Below are 26382 nucleotides of genomic sequence, written 5' to 3' on the forward strand. Positions count from 1 at the left end.
CCAGTTCGGTGTGAGCATCTGACCAATCCTGTGTGGGTGATCAGTAAAATTCTGTGTGAAGTACTTAAGGAATTCCTGTTGTAATTTTTTTCTATCCCTGTGTGTGTGTGTGTGTGTGTGTGTGTGTGTGTGTGTGTGTGTGTGTGTGTGTGTGTGTGTCCTTTGACAGGGACACTAAGTGTGACGCTGTTAGATGAGATAAGACAGAGATTGGTAGAGAAGGAAGGTAAACTAGGAAAAAAGGATCAAATTGACTGGGTGAAATTCAGGAAATGGGAAAGGGAAGCTGACAAATGGAAGAAAAGACAGGACACATTTTGGGGAAAACCCTGTCATAATATGGTAGTTCAGACTGAGGAAGGAGAAAAGAAGGGGAAAGATGAAACAGTGAGAAGGAATAGGAAGGATGATGATGACAGAGACTGTCCCCCTCCCTACTGTTCTCCTCAAACTCTCTACCCAGTGTTGCCGGACCTCCCTCCTGACAGGCGCCTCCTGCGGATCCGCTGGATGCAAGACCACTACAACCTGCAACCCCACCCCCTGTCTCTCCCAACACCACGGTGATTGATCGTCTGGCACGGAGCCTGGCTGAAGTCCTGACAGGGTCTGGAGTGACTCCGGCCAGTCTCACTGGAGGCGCAGTGGGGGGAGCACGCCAGAAGGGAGAAAAAAATCAACAATCCTTTTCTCAAGGCTCCTCCACTCAGCTCCAGTGAGGAAAGTGAGGACGGAGGGGCACCCCAGCTGACTCCCCCGTTGAAGGACCGTCTACGGACCAGGACGGAGAGGCGTATCTCTACCCCCTTCCAATACGACCCAGCATCAGACATGTATCATCAATACCCTCTGATGGCCTGTCCTAACCCTCAGCCTCGACCTGATGATGCTAATGCTGCTGCCGCCGCAGCATGGAACCCCATTGTGTATGTCCAGAGGACGTGGAGACATGATGAAATCAAAGACATTGTAGAGGACCTACCAGACCCAAGTAAGGACGCTGTGAAATATTCAGCAGAGATGAGGGTATTAGTGGGTCAGTACAAACCATCTGCTGCTGAGATAGCCCATATCTGTAAAAAAGAAACTGGGACTCAGGTGGGCGGATGTACAGGGACAGTTTGATTGCAACTACCTGTGGGCTGAGAATGGCGCATATCAGGACCAGATAACGGCGCTGCTGGCCAGGATTGTGGAGATGTATCCAACTAAGACTGACTGGACTGCTATCAGAGAATGCACTATGAAGAAAGATGAGGGCCTGGAGGCTTTCAGAAAGAGACTTGAGACCTGTTTCAGGCTACACAGCGGTATCAGACCAAACGAACATGCATATGGGGATCTGCTGAAAGACGCCCTGGTAAGGGGTCTGACACCGGGCCTGGAGAAAGCTGTGAAGACTACCTGCATCATTTGGGAGACTGAGCCATTAGCAACGGTGGTACAGCACTGCAAGCATGCCGAGAGACAACAAAGTACTCAGAAGGAAGAAAAAATAAAGGAAGAAAAAGTAAAGACACAGAAACTACAGGCTGCCCAGATGACGTTTTACCAGGGAGCAGCCCCAGCAGGGAGGGGGTGGAGTGCGCAGGTGCTACAACTGTGGGAAGCCGGGTCATTTTGCTGCTGACTGCTCTGAGCCAACAAATCCACAGAGGAACAAAGACAGGGGCGGACCGAGAAGAGGGGCCCGAGAGGAGGGGGCAAGAAGAGGAGGAAAAGGAGCACATACATGGACAGCCCCATTCCAACAACAGCCGTGGCAGCCACCTCCCAAGCAATGGCAGGTCGGGCCACCTCACGGGGTCCAGCAACAGCAACAGTGGGGACCACAAGGAGTCCCTCCAGGCAGAGGACAAACTGGAGCCTGGCAGACGGGGCCGCCGGCACAGACGACCCTGTACAATCCAGGACAGGGACAGGAGGAGGAGTATTGAAATGATGAGAAGACAGGGACAGTTGTGCTAAAATCCTCAGAGCAACAAGAGCATTTGTTTTTAAAGTGTCACACCCTTCCGAGAGTAGAGCCAACAGTGGAGGCTTGCGCCAATGGTGAGTCATTAATATTTCTTGTTGATACTGGGGCTGCTATGTCTGTCATTGACTGCAAGGCTATGATAAAAACCTCCCATGTCTAATGAAATAGTCAAAACTATAGGGGCTTCAGGCCTCCCACTCAGAGAGCAGGTAACTATGCCTCTGCCTGTCTCCTTTTGTGAGGAGAAGTGTCAACATCAATTTCTCTACTCTGACCACTGTCCTGTCAATCTGATGGGCAGGGACCTCCTGTGTAAACTGGGCATCAACATAACTGTTGGAGGAAATTATGGTTGAAATGATTAATTATGTATACATTTAAATTAGAACCATTTATTTTAATACTATTATGTTATGGTATGAAATGTATGGGTTCTTGGTTAAACTAGGACCGAAAATGTAGGTAAAACAAATTAATTGTCTGTACCTTGCGGGTTTAAGGGAGAAAGGAGGGCATATATCTTTTCAGACAGATAATAATGTTTGTTTGATGTTCCATTAGTGGAGAAAAGTATATCTTTTAGACAGATTGGAATGTTTGTTTTATGAGGGGAGTAGAAGACATCTCCAGACCTGAAGACACTGGGCTATTGTGTGGATCGGAGAGAGTGTGAGAAACTGATGACGTCATTTTATGTTCTCTCTTTAAAATGTAATGTTCTTTGTATTTTGGGTCAGTACTCATCAAGAATAAATGGTGAACTTGTTTTTAAGACTGGTCTCAATCTATTTCATGCAAAATGATAAATTTACAACTTATTATGAAATAATAAGAGAGTGTGAATTTGAATTTGGTTTTGGCTACAAAAAATATAGGAATTTAGAATTCCTCTAACAATTGGTCCTTCGAGCCGGATCTAAATACTCCTCCCTGTTATCTGGAGGTAGTACGCCGAAAATCATGCACGGATGGGAGACACCCGTTTACTAAAAAAAGTCCTGGCCTCCGAATTGAGGTTAAAATTCAGGCCTGCGTATTATCACAGAATAAAGGGAGGGTGACTAGATACAACGAACATTGCTTTCCCAGTCGGCGATAAGGTCAGTAATCTCTATTCTTGATTAAGAGGGAATTACTTAAATTATCATAGGATGGATTTAAGTTGTTCTCAGATTGAAAGTCAACTCTACAAATAGGCTATGCTTGGAGCAACATTTGAGTTCAAAGTCCTATAGGAACAGCGACTTACTGTATATTCCTACAGTGATCACTGTATACGGGTGAGAACTAGTGTCAGATCGAGCGATGAATGGACGGGGGTCTTTCCCGGTTTTTAGTAGTCTGTGTTCTTGATAGTGAAAAGTGATTGTGTGGTTGAGGTTCCGGGGAAGAAACGGAACAGGTGATTTTATACCATCAGCTTTCAAGAATAGACACTGCAGGATTGGTTTTGGGACTGGCCTCGGTCCATTTTTTTTCGGGCAACTTTACAAGTAGGCTATGTTTGGAGCGACATAGTTTAAGTTAAAAGTCCTATAGGAACAGTGATTACTGTATACGGGGGAGTTAAATGTCAGATTGAACAATGTATCCAGCGGAAAGACAGAACAAGTAACCCCATAGATATATAGTTCTTGATAATAGACACTGCAGGTTGGTGGTCTTTATTTAGATTATGGGGAACAATTGAGTTGCTTTTCCGTTGGTCATTTTCAATCAACTCTACAGATTAAGCTATATTTGGGGCGACATTTTAGTTCAAAGTCCTATAGGAACAGTGATTACTGTATATTCCTACAGTGATCGCTGTATACGGGTGAAAACTAGTGTCAGATTGAACGACGAGTGGATGGAGACTATTGAGACTCTGTCTATTTGTCCTCGGTCAATCCTACAAGTAAGCTGATTTGGAGCGACAATCTTAGCAGAAGTCCTATAGGAACAGTAATGTATTGTATACGGGTGAGACTTAATGTCAGACTTTAGTAGATGAGGATTCCAATAAAGAGATATTAACCATAAGGTGTTAAATATTGGAATTATTAGGAGTGAGTAGATAAGGATTCCAATAAAGAGAAATTAACATAAAGTGTTGAAGATTGGAATTATTAGGAGGGGCAGTAATTTATTATAATGGGTAGTAACTCTTCTAAACTGCTTTCTGAAGAGACGGAAGATTACCGTTATATGAAACAAAAAGTTCGAAGGAATGTGGATTTCTGTCCTAAATGGGAAAAAAGGTATGGTTTTGACGGACGCCTAGATGTCGAAAAGTTAGAATCCCTTATAAAACAGATACATAAGGAATGTGGAAATAATGTGAAAAAGCAGAATAAACAGAGGTTATACACCGCCGGAGTTTGGCTTTCGGAAGCAAAAAAGAGAATTGGACACGCAGGAAAAAAGGGTAAATCTGACAAGACTCGAGAGGCGCTGCCCTCCGCTCCTGCAGATGTTAACCAATTGGGTGGGCGTGAGGGTAACAAACTATATCTTCCTCGATTATACCAACAATACAGAGATAATCCAGTCGACGAAATAGTGGTTATAAGAATACGGCCACAGGAGCTACCTGTGAAATTACCACCCAAGTATGTGGATCCCGCTGAAGCCGAGGGATGTATAATGGAGTTAGAGAAGGGAATAAAGTCGAGAAAAATGGATAAGGTGAGTCAAAAGAAAAATATAAGATGTTTTAATTGTAACAAAATTGGACATTTCAACCCGGAGTGTAACACTCCCTGCAAAAGTCGTCAACAAGGTTGTAATTTAACTGTGGGGAAAGTCAGAGGCGACAATCGGGTAAAGAAAAATAAGGGTCAGATACAAAGGGAGCGAGATTAATGAGAATCCTAACTGAGGGAAAACTTTGGGCGTTTAAATTGGGGCTATTTTCTGTTGTCTAGATGCCGGAGTAACAAATACAGATAACTGTAAAATGGGTATATTTGCGGAGAGTCTCAGTCAATTCCATAGCACTGGTAGTATAGTGGTGAGCGCAGCAGTCTTACCAACGGCAATCCACGGTTCGGTTCCCAGCCGAGGCGGTTAGGTTAACTAAAACTGATATTAGAGTGAAATTCACCTATTTGCATGTTTTGCCGGAAAAATACGGTCGCCAGTGTTTGTCTAAATATAACTGAACGTTTATTATGTGTTTTAGATTGAATAAAAAAAAATTAAGGCATTAAAAATAATGGCGAGACAATTGAGGTAATACGCTATTTTGCCCAAAATGATCTGGGGGAATAATGTATTGAGATGGGAGTCGTATTTAAATAAATGTATCATAGAAGAGAAAGTCACCTAAAGTTAAATGTAGGGAATAACGGAGAGATACGATACAATTTCATGCTATCCGGACATTATAGCTATTTATGAATCGACTGACATATGATAAATTTAGCACAAAACATGGTACGTTTAAATGTTAGGGTATGGTAAGTTGAGAAGTTGGGTTGGTTTTACTTTGATGATTAGAATTTAAAACTGAACGCAATCTGAATAGGGAATATATATTTTACAGAGGCAGGCAGATGTGTGATGACGTTTCACGTTGAACAACATCGTTCCTCAAATTTAAACAGAGAAAAGGGGTTGTGGCATTTAGAGGGAAAATGCGTGCATTATAGCTTAGAGTTACTTTTCAAAAGCGGCCAGAAGTTCCAAATACATTTCTTTTAAAAAGGAGAAGTATCGTAAAGATAGTCTGAAAAGATGCTACAGCTTGCAATGGAAGTGCTAGGCACTCAATGGGCTATATAGTGCAATTTTTTATTTATTTATTTTATTTCACCTTTATTTAACCAGGTAGGCTAGTTGAGAACAAGTTCTCATTTGCAACTGCGACCTGGCCAAGATAAAGCATAGCAGTGTGAACAGACAACACAGAGTTACACATGGAGTAAACAATTAACAAGTCAATAACACAGTAGAAAAAAAAAAAGAAAAAAAATGGGCAGTCTATATACAATGTGTGCAAAAGGCATGAGGAGGTAGGCGAATAATACAATTTTGCAGATTAACACTGGGGTGATAAATGATCAGATGGTCATGTACAGGTAGAGATATTGGTGTGCAAAAGAGCAGAAAAGTAAATAAATAAATAAAAAATAAAAAAAACAGTATAAAAACAGTATGGGAATGAGGTAGGTGAAAATGGGTGGGCTATTTACCAATAGACTATGTACAGCTGCAGCGATCGGTTAGCTGCTCGGATAGCTGATGTTTGAAGTTGGTGAGGGAGATAAAAGTCTCCAACTTCAGCGATTTTTGCAGTTCGTTCCAGTCACAGGCAGCAGAGTACTGGAACGAAAGGCGGCCAAATGAGGTGTTGGCTTTAGGGATGATCAGTGAGATACACCTGCTGGAGCGTGTGCTACGGATGGGTGTTGCCATCGTGACCAGTGAACTGAGATAAGGCGGAGCTTTACCTAGCATGGACTTGTAGATGACCTGGAGCCAGTGGGTCTGGCGACGAATATGTAGCGAGGGCCAGCCGACTAGAGCATACAAGTCGCAGTGGTGGGTGGTATAAGGTGCTTTGGTGACAAAACGGATGGCACTATGATAGACTGCATCCAGTTTGCTGAGTAGAGTGTTGGAAGCCATTTTGTAGATGACATCGCCGAAATCGAGGATCGGTAGGATAGTCAGTTTTACTAGGGTAAGCTTGGCGGCGTGAGTGAAGGAGGCTTTGTTGCGGAATAGAAAGCCGACTCTTGATTTGATTTTCGATTGGAGATGTTTGATGTGAGTCTGGAAGGAGAGTTTGCAGTCTAGCCAGACACCTAGGTACTTATAGATGTCCACATATTCAAGGTCGGAACCATCCAGGGTGGTGATGCTAGTCGGGCATGCGGGTGCAGGCAGCGATCTGTTGAAAAGCAGTGCTTTGGACTATAAAATAGGTAAGAATAGTTTAATCTTAAAAAGTTGTGATTATTTTTCCGAGTACTGATTTTTGGTTAGGTAACTCCTGGGATTTCGAACTAGAAGTTAACGTATCCTAAAAAACACAATCTATTTTTCTCTACTTTTCTTTCCGTGGAAAAAGTATATGTCTTGTCTTAAAGGGGCAGTGCGCGTCAATCACAGTGGTTTGAGTGTATGGCAGTGTATAAAATATTTTGGGACGACAATTTGAAGATAGACTGAATGAGTTACATGAAACATCAAGAGATTTAAAACAAACGATGTGAAGGGATTATCAGAATTATTGGGTGCCGTTGTAGTAGTAAAAGTTTGGGTTAAGGGGATTTCCCTGTTCCCAGTGACAAGGTATTTTAAAGGTGCACACTCACATATGCTAGTATGAGTTTTAATTAGACAAGTGAATAACGTATTGGGAATAGAGTTGTAATTAAAATACTAAGTCAAAGACGAGACAGTTACTTAGAGCAAAATGGATTCTAAATGATAACAAAGAGACAATTATGATTTATGCCCATCGAAATGTTTTTATAAAATTAGCGAATTTAGAGATATTGGTTGGGGTGGTAAATTATAATTCAGGATTTGAACAGATGTGATAAATTAGGTTTGGTTAATCGAACAACAATTATTTACAATTCATTGAAAGTCGTTACGGATTGAGCCAAGGTTGAGCGCTTGTTGATGACATCACTCGCGAGGCACTTTTGTCGCCACGGACTGGGGGTAACGGAGAAAATGGTTCGTGTCTTTTAGAAGGAAAATGCGTGCATTATTGTTGAACCACTTTTCAGAAGTTGATAAAAATGTCGAAATACATTTTTAAAAGGAGTATGTAAGTCGTCAGGAAAGATGCTAAAAACTAGCAGCTGATTCGCTAGGTGGGTATCATTGATTTGTGGCGTTTATCTGGACTGTAATTAGGCCATGAGAAAGGGAGATTGAATGTCTGAATCGTAAAACATTGTGATAATGGATTCTGATGGTTATTGATTCCTGGTTTGATTGTTTATGTAACACCAGTGAATTTGAGCACTGTTTCCATTATGTGGAACAATGTTAGGGTATTAATGTTGAAAAGCAACCTCTATAGTAAAACATAATTGTATATGTTTCGGGAAACTAGCTAGGTTGAATTTGGTTATTTGAGCTTTTCCCTTGATACGTAGACATATGTAACAGGGGCAAGTTGTTTTTCTTGAGGAACACGCAGATGGTGTTTTGTTTTATTGAGATGTAAACGTGAGTTTCTGAGTAATTTTGTCATCTGAAGCGTTATAGTAGTGGGTTTTTGTATAGTTTGTTTTTTGCTGATAAAAGTGGTTTGTTTATTTGGGTACTGAAGATTGGTTATTCTAGGAGTTGATTTAACTTAATTAAGCATTTGTTCTGGTGTGTTTGAGTAGGATTCTTCATACCGGGACGGATGGAAGTTATCTAAAATATGTGAGTTGAAGGAGCCAAGGGAAAACAAGTTTACATTTTTAGTAAATATCTGGGATTAGGATTTCTTACACTGAGAAATGTACGACATTTGCGGCAGAGGGGAAAAAGTAATACAATAATGTTATCGGGTTAATTGTATCTAAGGGTAACATGTTCATTTAAGTAAACATATACATTGACGTTGTTTTAAACTTATGATTAATGATTTGAGTTAAAGGGGAATCATCATTAGGTTTAGTTTATAGTTCACTTTTGAGTTTCTGAATCGGAAGTAGCATAGTGAATGCTAGTGTTGGTGTTTACATACTGGAGAGGGAGTGCAAAACAACGACGCTGGACAGAGTGGAATCAGGTGTAGCAAAAAGGCAGTTTATTTAAAGTCAGAGATATCTTGTCCTGCAGTTAAGCGTGCACGGACCTAAGCAATATGACTCTGTGAGGAGTCAGCTAAATTAGGCTGCTTAGACAGAGTTTTGCAGCAGAATGTATACACAGAATAATGTATGTGGAGTCTCGTCGTGTTGGTCTTCTGACTGGTCCTGAAGAGTTGGAGGCGGGCCTGCTCTAGCCAGAGCAGGAGCCCCATTGGTGCACAGCAGAGTCCTCTGCTCTTGGCACCCGACCAGTAGAGGGGGGTGGAGTGTGAGTGTGCGTGCTCATGAAATGTTTGTGTGTCAAGAAAGCGTGAGATAAGGGGAACTGGCAGTGTCTGCTTTAGGCTCAGGTGTTTCCTGTTTTTGCAGGAGTGCATGCAAGGATCAATGTCAGTGAGATAGTTTGGCACTCTAAGCTTGTTAGTGTTGCAGGATGTTCTTTGTAGTTTGTAGGGGAGTATATTTTGAGTGATGGCAGCCATGTGTCCTTCCCTTGAACTGTTTTGTGCAATTATAATCATGTTATTGCACGTAGGCTCTAAACTTGACTGAGGACACTGGGCCCAGAGTTATCTGAGGACATCCGGTTTAACCAGAGCGTTGGCCAGCTAGTAATGCTTGATATTTGATTATTTATATAACAAATCCCCCTCTTCACATCTATTAGACTGGAATACTATTATAAAACGAGAAATAGCGAACGAGAAAAACGAAAAGTAGCGAACGAGTCCATTCCCCCTATCTATTAGAAAGCAAAAATAAGGTAATGATACATAAAAAGAGGATAAAAGGGTACTCTGGTATTTACTGGCAGGAGGAATACTGTGGCGGGAGGGCATACTCCTCAAAAGAGGTAAAAACATCCTCTGGGTTATCTGTTGACAATAACGGGTACATATGGACCTGGTCCTTGGGCATAGGGGTAATAGCAGTGGTAATTACTCTAGTGGCCAAAGTGCGGGCGCAGGGAATGCAACAACATCCGCACAGGGTTAGGATAGCTACAAAAACAGCAATGGACACTAGGATAGAGGAGATCAGTGTTTTATATTTACCAAAGGCATCCATCCAGGAGTCCATCAATAGGAATAACCCAACCAAGGGCCCAGATATTCCTAGCCTTGCCCAGGGAGAGAGAGATGTCCCTCTAACTGGGCGAGGTTCCTTTTTCAGGGGAGATGGAGTTTGATACTCCATCACCTGAGTCAGGAGTGTCTTCATTTGGTATCGAAATTAGGCTGTTTAAATCAGCTCTGACTTCAGTCAGTGTTCTGGAAGGAGTTGGGGCTGGGGCTGGGGTGCAATGTGTAAGGTGGTGCCAAGGTGCGCCTGATTTACCTTTGACCTGGACTGAGTGTGAAGTAACCTCCTTCACTTCGTACGGTCCAGTCCACCTGGGTTTCAGCCACTTTCTTTTGTGGACTTTAACCCTCACCCAGTCACCAACTTTTACCTTCAGTAGTGGAGTGTCCCCCGGCAGCTCCCCTTCTTGGACCTTGCGAACCTGAGAAGAGAGTGCTGCAGAGAGTTACGTCAATTTTTTTCACATAATCCGACATTTCAATTTGTTGTACATCAAGAGCGGGCATATGACCTCCCTCCCTTGGTGGACCAGGCATGACTCTACCAGTCATTATCTCATGAGGAGAGAGATGGGTGCCTGCTCCTGGTGAGGCTCTCATGGCCATCAGCGCCAGAGGCAGGGCTTCAACCCATGTCAACCTCGTACCTGCACCAGACCTTGGGACCGGTGGGTGGTACACAGAACCGAATCTGTGTGTTATGCCAAATCTTTCTTCCACCTGTCTTAGGTGTTTGTTACTGAAATGTGAGCCATTTGTCAAATCTGATTTGTCTTGGGATGCCATACCTGGGTATTAGTTCGGTTTGTAGCCACTTAATGACTGACCTAGCATCCTCCTTTGCTGTTGGTATTGCTTCTACCCACCTGGAGAACCTATCTACCATAACTAGGAGATAGCGTTTTCCTTTGGATACATTTTCGGGGCCCATGTCGGTGTAGTCTATGCTAATATCCTGAAAGCATGCATTAGGTACTGGGTATAAGCCCATTGGTGTTTGATATGGTTTCTTTGGGTTGTGGCTGCCACAAACATTGCATTTGTCACAAAATAAGGCAGTCATTTCTTTCATGTGAGGGTGCCACCAGATGTGCGAGACCTTTTGAAGGGTCTTTAGTTTGCCTTCGTGTGTGGGGCCATGTGCTTCTTGTAAAAGTTCAGGTCCATCAGTGTGGACTGCTCCATGGGCATAGGCTGAGTCTGTATAGATATTCACAGTCTTTCCTTTTGCTCTGATGAGGGCCTGCGTCAATCCGATGATTTCAGCTAATTGGGCAGGTGCTGGTTGAGGGATGATGGCTGATTCAAGGGTGACGTGTGAGCCGTCTGGGAGTTGCTGCACCACCGCATAGGCTGCTATGTTTCCTTCTTCTCCTTTGTAGCAGCAGCCATCAGTGTATAGCCATTGGTCGGGATTGGTCAGTGGTTCATTCTTCAGGTCTGGTCTCAGTTTTAGTTCTTGTGCCGCTCTTTCAGCACAAGAGTGGGGCAGTCCTTCTTCTGCGTTGAGTGCATCTTCCATATTTTTCTCTGTGTTCACAAACGTGATATGTGACTGTGTGCATTTGTTCTGGATCTTGGTTTTTCTTTCAGCACTGAACGTGAATTCTTTACTCATCAGATACGCAGCGACGCCATGATGGGTGTGGATCTCCAATGGATGACACATCACGAGGTGAGCTGTTTTTCCAATAGCTTTTGCTACTGCAGCAACGTATCTGGAACATGTTGTCTGTCCTACCTCAATGTGGTCCAGTTTTGAGGAGTGGTAAATCAATACCTTTCTCTCCCCCTCTTGTTTCTGGAAAAGAACGGATGAGGTGAATCCTTCATTTTCAGAAACATCCAAATGGAACTTGTTGTTGTAGTCAGGTGCAATCAGCGCTGCTGCCACTGATAGATCTGTTTTCAGGAGTGCAAAAGTTGTTGATGCGTCAGGCGTCCAGGTCAGGGGTGCATGGAGGTTCCTTGGTCCTGCTACACGCACTATTTCCCTCAGGGGTTCAGTTCTGGATGTAAAGTCCGGTATGTGTGAGCAGCTGTAGCCTGTCAGTCCAAGGAATGACAACATTCCTGACACAGTAATGGGGCGTGTGTGGTGGAGAATAGAGTCTCTGTGTGATTTGGAGAGTCCTGCTCCGTCTCCTGAGATTTCTCTTCCCAGGAAGATTTTAATTTTACCTTTATTTAACTAGGCAAGTCAGTTAAGAACAAATTCTTATTTTCAATGATGGCCTAGGAACAGTGGGTTAACTGCCTGTTCAGGGGCAGAACGACAGATTTGTACCTTGTCAGCTCAGGGGTTTGAACTTGTAACCTTCCGCTTACTAGTCCAACGCTCTAACCACTAGGCTACCCTGCCGCCCCAGATGACTGTTCTTCTACAGGTCTGTACTTTGCTCAGTTTGACCTTGTATCCCTTGGTGGCTAGGAAGTCTAGCAGTGTTTTTGTCATTTGTAGGCAGAGGTCAGATGTAGGAGCGCCTAGTAGTAGATCGTCAACGTATATGGAATCAGATGAAAGCATTTGGGGGAACTTGATAGCAGAATAGGTGCATCCCGTGTCTACCAGGAACTGATGGGGGACACCCTCAACTTCGCACATCATTGTTGGTTCAGTGTGCTGTTGAAAGTGTTGTCTCCCTTCTCCTGCCGTGGGTGGTGGGCATCTTCATGGCCAGGGCATGGCGTTCCCTGCCATGCCTTGGAACTGTGGTTGGTTGTAATCTTGCTGCTGCTGCTGCATGTGACTAGGTCCTGGGTGGTTGTATGCTGGCTGACTAGGTCCTGGTTGTAGTGTAGATGAGGGGGTCCTCCTCTTCCTCTCCCTCTTCCTGGTGCTCCTCCACGTCCTCTTTCTCTCCATTGCTGTTGCTGCGGGGAGAGTGGTTTCATGCAATATCTGGCATAGTGACCAGGAATTCCGCAGTTATAACACTGGTAGTTTCCCCCTCTGGGTGGTCCAGTGTAGGGGCCCCGTTGAGCCCATTGTGGCTGTTGCTGTTGCAGGATATACTGCTGTGGGGGAGGGTATTGGGGTGGTGGGGAGTTGCTCACACACAATCTGCTCTCCTGTTATTCCGAAGCTCATAGCCCCATTCAGCTGGCCTGCCTGTACACTTAGGACTGGGGCCTGTATTGCGGGCTGGGTCCTGGTGAGGAAAAGGTTACCATTGAACCGGTTGTGAGATGGGCCTCGTTGATTATGCCCCATTGAGTATGGCGGAGGTTGGGCCACCTCTATTGGTATTTCTGGGTATAGTGAGGGAGGAGCAGACGCCGTGCTGGTGTTGGCAACTTGGGGAACTGTGGGTAAACTCTCGAGTGGAGTTTTGGTCTCTGCTGAGGCCACACACATCATGTCCAGTTTGTTTTTTGGCAGCACCCTCCTACTCTCTTGTATCACCCATGTCCCTATTTTCAACTCCGCTTCGGCTCGCTCTCTCTCTTTGGTGCCTTCCTTTTTGAACAAATGAGTCTTGTTCCCCTATGTCTCACTTGCTGTCGTCCCCTCTACGGCTTCTTCTAGCCCTTTCTGCATAGATTGGAGTTCCTCGTCTACTGGAGGTCCCCCTCTAAGGCAACCTGCCTGTATCCATTTTAGTTTTACCCCCTCCCACACTTTCTTTATTTTTTTATACTGGTCTTTCCCTCCCGCTCTATCAGTCATGCGCTGTTCTAAGTATTCATTGAACTTGAGTTTGGGTGTAGTTGAGCCAGACATGTTATCACAAAATAATTACGTGAACTGCTAAGGTAATTATTAACGCAGTTAGGCAAGATATAACTAAAGCAGTGATTATCTGCCTCTAGGTTTCAGTCAGTCCTGTACTATGTCCTGTGTAATATGTGTTTATTTCTATCTTTGTATACTTAGCCCGTCCTTGATCGAGACCAGGGATGTATTAGCGGTGCTGGCACAGACTTATCTCTTGCACCCCACCCTCGCACACAAAGATTTTATCAGTTATGTGGTGGCAGTTACGTGTGTGTTTATCCGGTATTTTATTTGAATTTGTTCAGCGATTTATTGAGGTATTTTCTAGAAATGATTCGGCGATTTTCTTTTGAACAATATATTAGTGAATTCAGGCGGTTCTATAACAATTGTCAGAATAATTTTATCACTTTGGGAACCGTTTTTTATTTTATTTTAGCACTTTAGGAAATACCAATAGAAAATAGGAAAACTAAAGGTCAGTGTTTAGCTCGGCGGCTGTCAATCAAAGTCAGTGCTCAGCTCGGCGGCTTATTTAAGTACTTTCTAGAAATAATTCAGTAATTTCCTTTTGGAACAATATATTAGTAAATTCAAGCGGTTCTATAACAATTGTCAGAATAATTTTAGTACTTTAGGAAATACCAATAGAAAATAGGAAAACTAAAAGTCAGTGTTTAGCTCGGCGGCTTATTTAAGTACTTTCTAGAAATAATTCAGTAATTTCCTTTTGGAACAATATATTAGTAAATTCAAGCGGTTCTATAACAATTGTCAGAATAATTTTAGTACTTTAGGAAATACCAATAGAAATAGGAAAACCAAAAAAGAATTATTTAGGTATTATCTAGAAATAATTCAGTAATTTCATTTTGGAACAATTATATTAGTAAATTTAGGCGGTTCTATAACAATTGTCAGAATAATCTTAGTACTTTAGGAAATACCAACAGAAATGGAAAACTAAAAATCAGTGTTTAGCTCGGCGGCTGTCAATCATAAGTCAGTGCTCAGCTCGGCGGCTCTTCAGCGGGTGTACAAGATGCTATGAAAGCGGCACGATGACTAGACTACTAGGTGGCTAGACTAGCAGTACGAGTACATATAACCCAGTTACGTAACTTAGCATGGCGGTTACTCCGCAACAAACGTTTCTCTCAATTGGATATGGGATTTGTAGTCTATGGATTTAATTTCCCCGGTCTCAAAATCGTGGAACGTCACATCAAATTTTCATCATGTGTCAAAAACAATTCACTCAGTTTACATTAGTTTTCAGTATCCATTATGTAAAAGAACACAGCCACAGTTTAACATTTCACTTCGTACACAACCTATTCAATAGGACAGTTTTCTATGCAGATTTTCATGAACAAACCGGGTCCCATGGGGAATCTAGTACATTGGTCAAACACAGTCCAATTAAAAAATTTTTTTTTTTAGCAAAACAAGATCTCTTTGATCAATGCCTTTGGTTCTTATGTCAAAATAATTTGGCAACGATTCATACTCACACTCAGTACTTCTGATCAAAATTTGGTTTAGACTATAATATAATATGCAGATTTCGATTTAACAGGTTCTGCTTACCTTTTGGTAGAGCGCTCTGATCAGGTTTCCTGAGCCAAGACGAATGGGTGATGGTCTCCTGGACTACAGGTCACTCCTCCGTCTGATTTTGAGCCGCTGATTTGTCTCGTCCTCTCACACCAACTTATCATAGATCGAATTCAGGAAAAACCATCCTCTGCTACCAATTTGTTGGTGTTTACATACTGGAGAGGGAGTGCAAAACAACGACGCTGGACAGAGTGGAATCAGGTGTAGCAAAAAGGCAGTTTATTTAAAGTCAGAGATATCTTGTCCTGCAGTTAAGCGTGCACGGACCTAAGCATTTGGCTCTGTGAGGAGTCAGCTAAACTAGGCTGCTTAGACAGAGTTTTGCAGCAGAATGTATACACAGAATAATGTAGGTGGAGTCTCGTCGTGTTGGTCTTCTGACTGGTCCTGAAGAGTTGGAGGCGGGCCTGCTCTAGCCAGAGCAGGAGCCCCATTGGTGCACAGCAGAGTCCTCTGCTCTTGGCACCCGACCAGTAGAGGGGGGTGGAGTGTGAGTGTGCGTGCTCATGAAATGTTTGTGTGTCAAGGAAGCGTGAGATAAGGGGAACTGGCAGTGTCTGCTTTAGGCTCAGGTGTTTCCTGTTTTTGCAGGAGTGCATGCAAGGATCAATGTCAGTGAGATAGTTTGGCACTCTAAGCTCGTTAGTGTTGCAGGATGTTCTTTGTAGTTTGTAGGGGAGTATATTTTGAGTGATGGCAACCATGTGTCCTTCCCTTGAACTGTTTTGTGCAATTATAATCATGTTATTGCACGTAGGCTCTAAACTTGACTGAGGACACTGGGCCCAGAGTTATCTGAGGACATCCGGTTTAACCAGAGCGTTGGCCAGCTAGTAATGCTTGATATTTGATTATTTATATAACACTAGTTAGGCGTGTTGTGTTCTTCTGGGAAAATTGATGTTTAGGAGTCTCAATTTTAGATGTTTCCTGGGATTATAATCTTGGGGAGAATGAGGCCATAAACGACCAAATTAAAACAGGTCTGCAAGTATATACACATAAAACAATTGTTAGGACTATTTGTTTTAGTGCAAAGGTATTTTAAAGAAGCACGCTCAAATATGGAACTTTATGAGTTTTTATTTTATGAGTTTTAATTACACAAGTGAATTTTCTTATTTTATTACCAATTGACCTTATCATGACTGTCTTCTGAGGTCTGATCAGCCTCAGGGGAGAGTCATTTGTATAATGAATATGGTCATATTGAGTTACTAGTTTTAAGGTAAATTCATTATGATGGAGTTTTGGTTAGGGGTTTAGAATTATTGTTTGATTCACTGAAGAGAAAGTGTTTCAGGATTCTGTTTTACAACATTAGCTGTGAAGTTTTTGAATGGGCTATTAATGATTTGGTATTGTAACAGAGAAAAAAAATCATCATATTTATCATTGAGAATAAATAGGGGAAGATAAGATACATTGAGGTTTGGATAGGAGATAGATTAAGCCAATAGGGCAGGGAATTACATAGAAAAATAAGTTACAGTTTTTAGGGGTGATAAATTACTGTAGATAAGGTATTCCACACTTTGCAACACATATTAAATTCATGTTATTGTCAGATAGAATACTGAGGGTCCCTGAAGGAAAGGGCTTGTTAGTGTAGGAAGGATTTTGATATGGTTAGCATTTATTAGACTTTGTTTGATTATTAGAAGTTTTTAAATAGTATTACATTTAACAGGAATATAGGACATCTGTGATGATTTAGGATTATTGTTAGGACTAAGATTGATTGATTAAGGAAATGTAAGGACTTTAGAGAAAAGCCGCTCATAGACATGTTTTTTCTAAAATCAATGATTGTAGATAAAGTCAAACAGTTAGAAGCTTAGTGGTATTTGAGAGATATGAGAGAAAAGGGTTATCGGTAAATATATATTTAAGAAAATATATAAGTAGCACAGATACTTCTTTAAAGTAGATAAGAAACTTGACAGAGTATTGGTACAGGATTGACATGAATGGACGCCCAAGGGAGAATTGGACATGTGGAAAACTAAAAGGGGCTCCTACATGATGATGTCAGACATTAGGATAATTTACTAATCTTACCTAAGTCATTGTTTAAGAGTAGGCAAGGTTGTTACCTGGGCATAGCCAGGTAACAAAGGGGGGATGGGTAAATTGTGTTCTAGGATAGGATGTGACCTACGGGATAATTAACTAATATATATATTTTTTAAGCTAATAATCAGATAGAACAAATGAAACTGTTTGTTAACCTCATAGTCCGATCCATCCCGGATCCGGTATCGTGACTACAGCCTCAAGCTCATTACCATAACGCAACGTTAACGATTTCTAAAAATCGCAAATGAAATGAAATAAATATGCCTGCTCTCAAGCTTAGCCTTTTCTTAACAACACTGTCATCTCAGATTTTCAAAATATGCTTTTGAACCATAGAAAATCAATCATTTGTGTAAGAGTGTTGATGGCTAGCTTAGCATTTAGCGTAGCGGCGAAAGCATGAGAAGCTATTATCTGATAGCATGTAACACCACAAAAGACCCGCAGGGGACGTAAACAAAATAATTAGCATATTCGGCGCTACACAAACCGCACAATAAAATAGAAAACATTCATTACCTTTGACCATCTTCTTTGTTGGCACTCCTAGATGTCCCATAATCACTATTGGGTCTTTTTTTCGATTAAATCGGTCCATATATAGCCTAGATATCGTTATATGTAGACTGTGTGATCAACGAAAAAAAAAAGCGTTTCATAACGTAACGTCATTTTTTAAAATTCAAAAAGTCGACGATAAACTTTCACAAAACACTTCGAAATACTTTTGTAATGCAACTTTAGGTATTAGTAAACGTTAATAAGCGATCAAATTAATCACAAGAAGAAGTATATTCTATAGCTGTCCATCTGGAAAAATGTCCAGGTAGAAACTCAACCAAAATATCTGGTCCTAGACCTGAAGAACTGCGCTGCCTTGCATCTGTTTGACCAAGAAACAAATAGTAGGCAAATGACAAGACTCTAGACACCGTGTGGAAGCTGTAGGTACTGCAACCTCAGCCCCATTAATTGTGGTTCACCTTTATCAATTGGTTCAAGTCACGCAGGGATATATTTTTCCATTTTCAGTGATCAGATTTTCCTGCGCTTTCCGATGAAACGCACGTTATGTTATAGCCACAGCCGTGATTTAACCAGTTTTATAAACGTCTGAGTGTTTTCTATCCACACATACTAATCATATGCATATACTATATTCCTGGCATGAGTAGCAGGGCGCTGAAATGTTGTGCGATTTTTAACAGAATGTTCGAAAAATTAGGGGGTAGAAGGAAGAGGTTAATTAAGGGAGAAAGGAGGGCATATATCTTTTCAGACAGATAAGAATGTTTGTTTGATGTTCCATTAGTGGAGAAAAGTATATCTTTTAGACAGATTGGAATGTTTGTTTTATGAGGGGAGTAGAAGACATCTCCAGACCTGAAGACACTGCGCTATTGTGTGGATCGGAGAGAGTGTGAGAACCTGATGACGTCATTTTATGTTCTCTCTTTAAAATGTAATGTTCTTTGTATTTTGGGTCAGTACTCATCAAGAATAAATGCTGAACTTGTTTTTAAGACTGGTCTCGATCTATTTCATGCAAAATGATACATTTACAACTTATTATGAAATAGAGAGAGTGTGAATTTGGTTTTGGCTACAAAACATATAGGAATTTAGAATTCCTCTAACAATAACATGTGGCCGAACCGGTTTAACTGTTATTCATGAGGAAGAGGAGGAAGAGGGGGAGCAATTGATGTTAATGTCTGAGGGTTGTGACTGGTATTATGCATGGGATGTTGATGATGAGGTGCCCAATATTGCTCGTGTTTTCTCAATGGTCAAAACCCATTGGGGCCACGAGGGCAGTTTCATGTCTGAAGCAGGCTTACATTGCACCTCCCATTTTTCACCATTGACAAGAGATCTCCATTATGAGAAACAATGGCTGTGTGATACATTACAGAATGAGTCAGTGCAGTGTGAGGGTATATACTGTAGCAGTGATTTCTGTGCTTTAGGGGTTAATCTAACCCCTGCACAGAAAGAGCTCTACCTGTTTGAGGATAGCGCACCACATGTGTCCCTGGCAAAATCAGACAGAGTAGAATGGGTGGATACTGGAATTTGGATGAAATGCTTGGTTGATGCTACAGACTGGGAGATGCGCCCTGATGGGTCAACTTATTCACCCAGCACACTGACAAGTTGTTACCCACTCAGTTGGGGAACACCAACTGAGAGGGGTGTGCATCGTGTTGATCAGTTTTCTTTTTCTACCAATATCATGTTTGTTGAGTGAAGACTCACCCCTCCTGAGAGGGATCCCTGAATGCCTATGGGCAAGGGACAAGTATGATTTTGGGAGAATAAAGGGAGCTGAGCCAATGGTAGTCACTCCTAAAGATACCAGGCGCCCGTCTAGAGCACAGTATCCACTCAGTAAGGAGGCAATAGCAGGTATTACACCTGTTCATGCATCCTTGTTAGCTAATGGTGCTTTAATTCCCTGTCCAGAATCACCCTGTAACACCCCTATCTTGCCTGTTAGAAAACCTTCAGGTGATTGGAGAATTGTCCAGGACTTAAGGCCTGTGAACGATGCAGTTTTGCCCATGCCTCGGTGGTTCCTAATGTTACTACACTGTTGGGGCCGGTACCACCCACAGCAGAGTGGTTCTCTGTGATTGATTTGACAAATGCATTTTTCAGTATTCCAGTGGCACCAGAATCTCAGTTCTGGTTTGCTTTCACGTTTTTAGGAAAGCGTTTTACTTGGACCGTCGCTCCAATGGGTTATGTGGAATCCGCCGCAATTTTTTCAGCGGCTTTAGCACAAAATATGGAGGGTTTTATACCCCCTGAGGGCAGCACTCTGATTCAGTATGTGGATGATTTGTTGTTGTGCTCCAGCTCAGTGGAAACTTGTGAAACTGATACTCGGGCTCTGTTGATATTTCTCGCTGGGAATGGCCACAAAGTTTCAAAGAAGAAGTTACAGTTGGTTTCACAGGCAGTAAGGTATTTGGGTCATGACATCTCTCCCAATGGCAGGCAGCTGGGTAAAGAGAGGATACAGGCTATTCTCTCTGTCCCACAGCCGGTTACTAAACGACACATGATGTCATTGACTGGTATGGCAGGGTATTGTAGGGCGTGGTTACCTGACAATGCTGAGGTGGTGCAGCCGCTTGCTGACCTTATTTATGGCCACAAAATGGCTATGAGTGACAAAATTAAGTGGACACCAGAGGGACTGACTGCTCTGACCAAACTGAAACAACTCATGACTACTTCTCCCTGTTTGGGGCTCCCTGACCATTCTAAACATTTTAACCTTTTTGTTTGTGAGAAAAATGGTTTTATGTCATCTGTTTTAACACAGGAACATGGAGGAAAGCAGCGCCCAGTTGGGTATTATTCCAAACAGCTGGACAGTGTGGCCAGAGGTCTGGTTTGTTGTTTGAGAGCTGTGGCTGAGTTGGGTATTATTCCAAACAGCTGGACAGTGTGGCCAGAGGTCTGGTTTGTTGTTTGAGAGATGTGGCTGCTGCTACTGAAGCTGTGTTGGCTTGTGCAGATATTGTTGCCATGTGTGAACTCACTGTACACGTTCCTCATGCTGTACATGCTCTTATTTCACAGGCAAAGACGGCCCATCTAACACCAGCTCGACTGCTCCATTATCAGAATGTTCTTCTGACAATGTGTCATATGACCCTGAAGAGGTGCACTGTGTTAAATCCTGCTACTTTGTTGCCCACCGAGGATGATGGAGAGCCGCACGACTGTGCTGAACTGTTGGAGCTTGTCTCTAAACCAAGGTCGGATTTAACTGATGTCCCTTTGCAAAATGCACATTTGGAACTGTTTGTAGATGGCTCTGCTCAGCGTTCTGAGAAAGAAGAACCATTGGTTGCGTATGCGGTTACTACTGCCTCAACCACACTGGAAAGTGCGAAATTACCCTCCCACCTTTCTGCTCAAGCAGCAGAACTCTTTGCACTCACTAGAGCTTGCATATTAGCTAAAGGCCAGTCTGCTACAATCTATACAGATAGCAGATATGCCTTTGGTGTGGTACATGATTTTGGTACTCTGTGGAAACAGCGCGGCTTCCTGACCTCCTCTGGTAAGGCGATCTCTCATTCAAAACGTGTTGATAACTTGCTAAAAGCTATTTTGCTCCCTTCTGAAATTGCTGTTTGTAAGTGCCTTGCTCATGCTTACTCTTCCGACCCTGTCTCCAAAGGTAATGCTATGGCTGACTTGGCAGCTAAGGCAGCAGCTGTCTCCTTGGAGGCCCCTGTGTTACAGATGGTTTTACTTCCTGATAGTAACCTCTTCTCTCCCACTGACATCTCTGACTTACAATCCTCTGTAGGTCCTGTTGAGTTGAGGAAGTGGAAACGACTATGTACATATGACCAGGTGCAGAAACTCTGGCTGGGCCCGGCTGGGCTACCAGTCTTACCACGTTCATGTTTCCCCTACTTAGCTAAGTTGTCACATGGAAGAGATCACGTGTCAAAGGGGGGAGTTGTTGATTTTGTAAATACATTTTGGTTTGCACCTGGGTTTTCTGTGTTTGCTGAACAATTTTGTGCAAAATGTGTGATTTGTATGACTAACAACATGGGAAGAGGTATTCCCATGCCACTGTCGGCTCATCCGACCCCCTGAAGGACCATTTGAACACATAATGATGGATTTTATTGAACTCTCTCCTTGTCAAGGTTACAAATATTGTCTGGTGATAGTGGATGCCTTCTCCAAGTGGGTAGAGGCATTCCCATGTCGACATTCCACTGCTATGGCAGTAGCCAAGAATCTCCTTAGGGAGATCATCCCAAGGTGGGGGTTACCATCTAAATTAACCAGCGACAATGGCTCCCACTTTGTAAACCTGGTGATACAGAACTTGTCTGAGAGTCTGCAGATAGACCTCAGGACCCATTGTAGCTATAGCCCGCAATCCGGGGGTTTAATTGAACGCGTTAATCAAACGCTGAAATCTAAGATGGTGAAGCTTATGGCAGAGACGGTGCTTTCTTGGGTCACTGTGATCCCCCTGGCTCTGATGTACATGCGAGGGAGGCCCCACAGAACCACTGGATTGGCTCCTCATGAGGTTCTGACAGGTAGACCAATGAGGATGATTAATTCTCCCTTCCCACAGAACAAGCTGACACTGATGGGCTGTGATGATGACATGGTAAGTTATTGTACTGCTCTAAACAATGTTCTGAAGGCTATTTTCCCCAGGGTGAAAGCGGCTCTACCCCAGCCACTGGTGGGGATCCTGCACAAACTGCAACCAGGTGACTGGGTGGTGGTGAAAGACCTGAGACGAAAGCATTGGAACCAGCAGAGGTGGACTGGACCATACCAGGTGATGCTGATTACCCCCACTGCTGTTCGCGTAGCTGAGAGGTCTACTTGGATCCACGCATTATTGGTCATTTGTCATCAACAAAAGTTTTACGGGGGGGATTTGATTGTTCACATTGGTGTAGTAGAATAATCTTAGAACCTAGATCCCGTGTACCAGAACCTATTCAAGTCCAACCCCGGCGAACCCCATTTAGGACCTGTCATTGTCACAATCCCAGCAATATTTCCATACTACAATTGAATGAATCCTATCTGGGAATGTCAACATGTGTCAATTATAGTGTTTTCCCAATAGGATGTAGCTGGAAGAAGGGAACATGCAGCTCTGGATACCCCATTAGACTGAGGGTGGGACACACCATTATTGATGCTGAAACTGACAATCGTTCTCCTCATCAATTTGGCTCGGCAACATTTACTGATCAATATTGGATTTGTGGTGATAAAGCTTATCTCTACCTACCCACAAATTGGACAGGGTGCTGTATTTTTGGTAAACTAAACATCTCCCTTGTGGTAATGTATAAAACAAATTCCTCTATTCCAAGCAGGTTAAGACTGATTAAGAGGGACATCTCGCAATACAATAATGTCCCTAGTGACTCTCGATGATCCTCGAAATTGGAAATGTTCTGGCGTGGTTTAATCCCCTGGTATGGGGCATCGGAGAATGCACATGAGTTGGATAGGCTAGGATATCATTTGGAATCCCTGGTAAATTTGACCACTGCAGGGTTTTCTATGATAAGACCAGAATTACAAGCCACTCAACTCATGGCAACACAAAATAGGGTGGCACTTGACATGTTGCTAGCACGTGAAGGAGGGGTGTGTCAAATTATAGGAGATCACTGTTGTACATTTATACCCCAGGGAGATGACAATTTGACTATTGTAGTGGAACATTTGAAAGAGCTTAGGGGTGTTCTCGAAAGGGAACACCAGCCTGACATCAACTGGAATCCGTTAGGATGGGTTCAGTCAGTATTTGGTGCTTGGGCTGCGACCATTTTCCACTGGTTCATCTATGGTCTAATATTACTGATTGCTCTGTTGCTGATTATCATTTGTGTGAAAAAATAGTTTAATAAAGTGGTTGATGTTGTTCTTACTATGCCCTTGCTTGCAAATGAAGTAGGTGTAGATGAGGAATCTGAGATTGATGGACAACAATCAGGTGATCACAGTGAAATATTCTCACTGGACAGTGTAGATAGAGAGGGTTCACTGTATATGAATGATTTCCCTGACCCATTCCCTATTCCTGACTATATCTCTGATAGTGGTGAACCCAATTCTAAGCATGAGGACTTAGAGGGATGACTGTCCTATAGGTTGTAATGATGCCTGTGTTTAGACATGGGTTCTCTTGTAATTTTGGGAGCATTTATATGTTTTGTTATTTTCATTTTTACTCAACAAATGTATTATTCTATATGTTTAAACAGGTGCAAGTCTGTATTATGGTATAAACATTGTAAACTCAGTTTCTGACGGGTGAATACTTACATTGAAGGGATTTGATTCTTTATTATCTTTAAATTTTGATTATGGATTTTTAATTGTATTATATACTCTGCAACTACTATTAGTAAGGTGCCATGTTACTATTCTGATTCTTCAGAAGGGACTGAGTCCCTTGAGAGGGGAATGTTGGGGAATAATCTGAATTGGTGGGTAACATAGATAAGATGTTTTATATTCATCATATGCTTATGAGTTATTTCTCATAAGAATGTATTTTGTTGTACTATAGTGGTGGCCATTGGCAGTTATCTGTTCTATGTCAAGACTAAGTTGCATGGGCCGCAGAGAGGGGAGAGGTCAAGGGGTCATCATGTGTAAACATATCTTTTGCTTTTTTGCTCCACTGTGTTTGTGTGCCAGCCACTCCCTACTTTTCCCATCGGGGAAAGGAGGATGGCAGTGTCTGGAATCATTCTATGCTCCCTCTTTGTTGACCTATAGGGTCACTCTCCTCTTCTTGAGTTTGTCCAGGATTGGTTGTATTTAGAATTGGTTCTATCTAAATGACAATTTGATATATATCATAGGGTGGGGGTAATGTCTTGGTACCATTTTGTACCAAGGACGAGATAAGAGCTTTGTTTAGGAGAGCAAACTGAACGATAATTTATAGCCAACTCTGTCTGACTAGGGGATATTCCTCTCTGAAGTGAAGTCTTTCTTTGTGTAAGTTCCTAAGACCTGTGTTTTGTCATGTCGTCTAGGAGGGGGTGGATCTTTGCTATAAAGGAACCCATTTGCCATTATGTTGGGGACTCTCAACTTTTCATTAGAGATACTGAACTGTTGAAAGTCAAAATGCTATTGCAAAAGCTTGATTATTATTAAAAGTGAAGATTAAGCATAACTCTGACTCGTGTGATTTGCTCTCTCATCAATTGGTAATTAAGGAAATTTCCACGACAGAAGCCATACACAACGGTAAGCAAACATAATTGCGTTTTATTCGATGGCAATTTAAATGCACAGAGATACCGTGACAAGATCCTGAGGCCCATTGTCATGCCATTCATCTGCCGCCATCACCTCATGATGCACGGCCCCATGTCGCAAGGATCTGAACGCAAACATGAAAATGTCCCAGTTCTTTCATGGCCTGCATACTCACCAGACATGTCACCCATTGAGTATGTTTGGGATGCTCTGGATCGACATGTACGACAGCATGTTCCATTTCCCACCAATATCCAGCAACTTCGCACAGCCATCGAAGAGGAGTGGGACAAGATTCAGGCCCCAATCAACAGCCTGATCAACTCAATGTGAAGGAGATGTGTCGTTCTGCATGAGGCAAATGGTGGTCACACCAGATACTGACTGGTTTTCTGATTCACAGACCTACCTTTATTTTTTCTTCAGGTATCTGTGACCAACAGATGCATATCTGTACTCCTAGTCATGTGAAATCCATAGATTAGGGCCTAATGAATTTATTCCCTTATATGAATTGTAACTATATTTATATAGCAAACCTGACAACACATCACTCCTGACATACAGAAGCAAGAACCCTTTTCAGAAATGTATGTGAAGAAAACAAGATGATTTCTCAGTCTGCTCAACTGAGCTAATGATAACCACTGCAGCTACATAGGTTACAGCCAATGCGCTCTGTCGCTCTTGCCAGGGTAAACTAAGTGGTAATGTAATGTAGCCTATGTATAGGCCATTTATTTGTTTGGATCAAATGTGAATGTGATCAAATTTGGTTAAATTCCACCTATTGTATCTCTGTGTTTACATGTCTATATTTCCAAGATGTATGAAGATATAATAGAAATTCATATGATTTATATGTTTAAGGTAATGTTAAGATAATGACTAAAAGTATTCTACCCTGTCACTGTATAATGGAGTGAAATGTATTTGAATCATAAGACTAGAATTCTTATGATTGTGTGTGCATAGGACAGGTTAAGACTTACCATTTAGAAGTATAGGCGAGACAGTGTGTGCCTAAGAAAATACCGAGAACAATTCAACTGTTTGACCCGACCTGGCTAGAACTCAGAGAAACTTATGATAGGACAGGGAGTACTTCTCAATGTTTCTCTAATCTCAGGGGAATGGAACTGTCGGCTGGGTAGTGATACACAGTGGTGAGAACTCTGGAGAAGGATACAACTCACCTGCTGTTCGTGTGTATGTATGTGCGTAGGATATCTACTGTTTGTGTGGAAGTATGTGCGTAAGTAAGGAGCAAGGTATAAAAATGGATGTCTTTGTATTATGGACTTCAGAACGTTCTCATGAATAAACTGTACTGACCTTTTGCATAAGCTG

General features: G+C 42.3%; 1 long non-coding RNA gene across 2 annotated transcripts; it reads left to right on the forward strand.

Annotated features, from left to right (window-relative positions):
* The first annotated feature begins 4395 nt into the window (after window positions 1-4395).
* On the forward strand, window positions 4396-26362 carry LOC115110831 (uncharacterized). 2 transcript variants are annotated; one of them, XR_003860692.2, is made up of 3 exons: window positions 4396-4645; window positions 11406-11487; window positions 22444-26362. It is a non-coding gene; the product is annotated as an uncharacterized LOC115110831 (long non-coding RNA). The 2 variants fall into 2 exon arrangements; XR_003860693.2 differs by having other exon boundaries at window positions 11434-11487.
* The last annotated feature ends 20 nt before the right edge of the window (window positions 26363-26382 follow it).

Source organism: Oncorhynchus nerka, linkage group LG3 (genome assembly GCF_034236695.1).
Source record: "Oncorhynchus nerka isolate Pitt River linkage group LG3, Oner_Uvic_2.0, whole genome shotgun sequence".
In the NCBI taxonomy this organism is placed as follows: Eukaryota; Metazoa; Chordata; class Actinopteri; order Salmoniformes; family Salmonidae; genus Oncorhynchus; species Oncorhynchus nerka.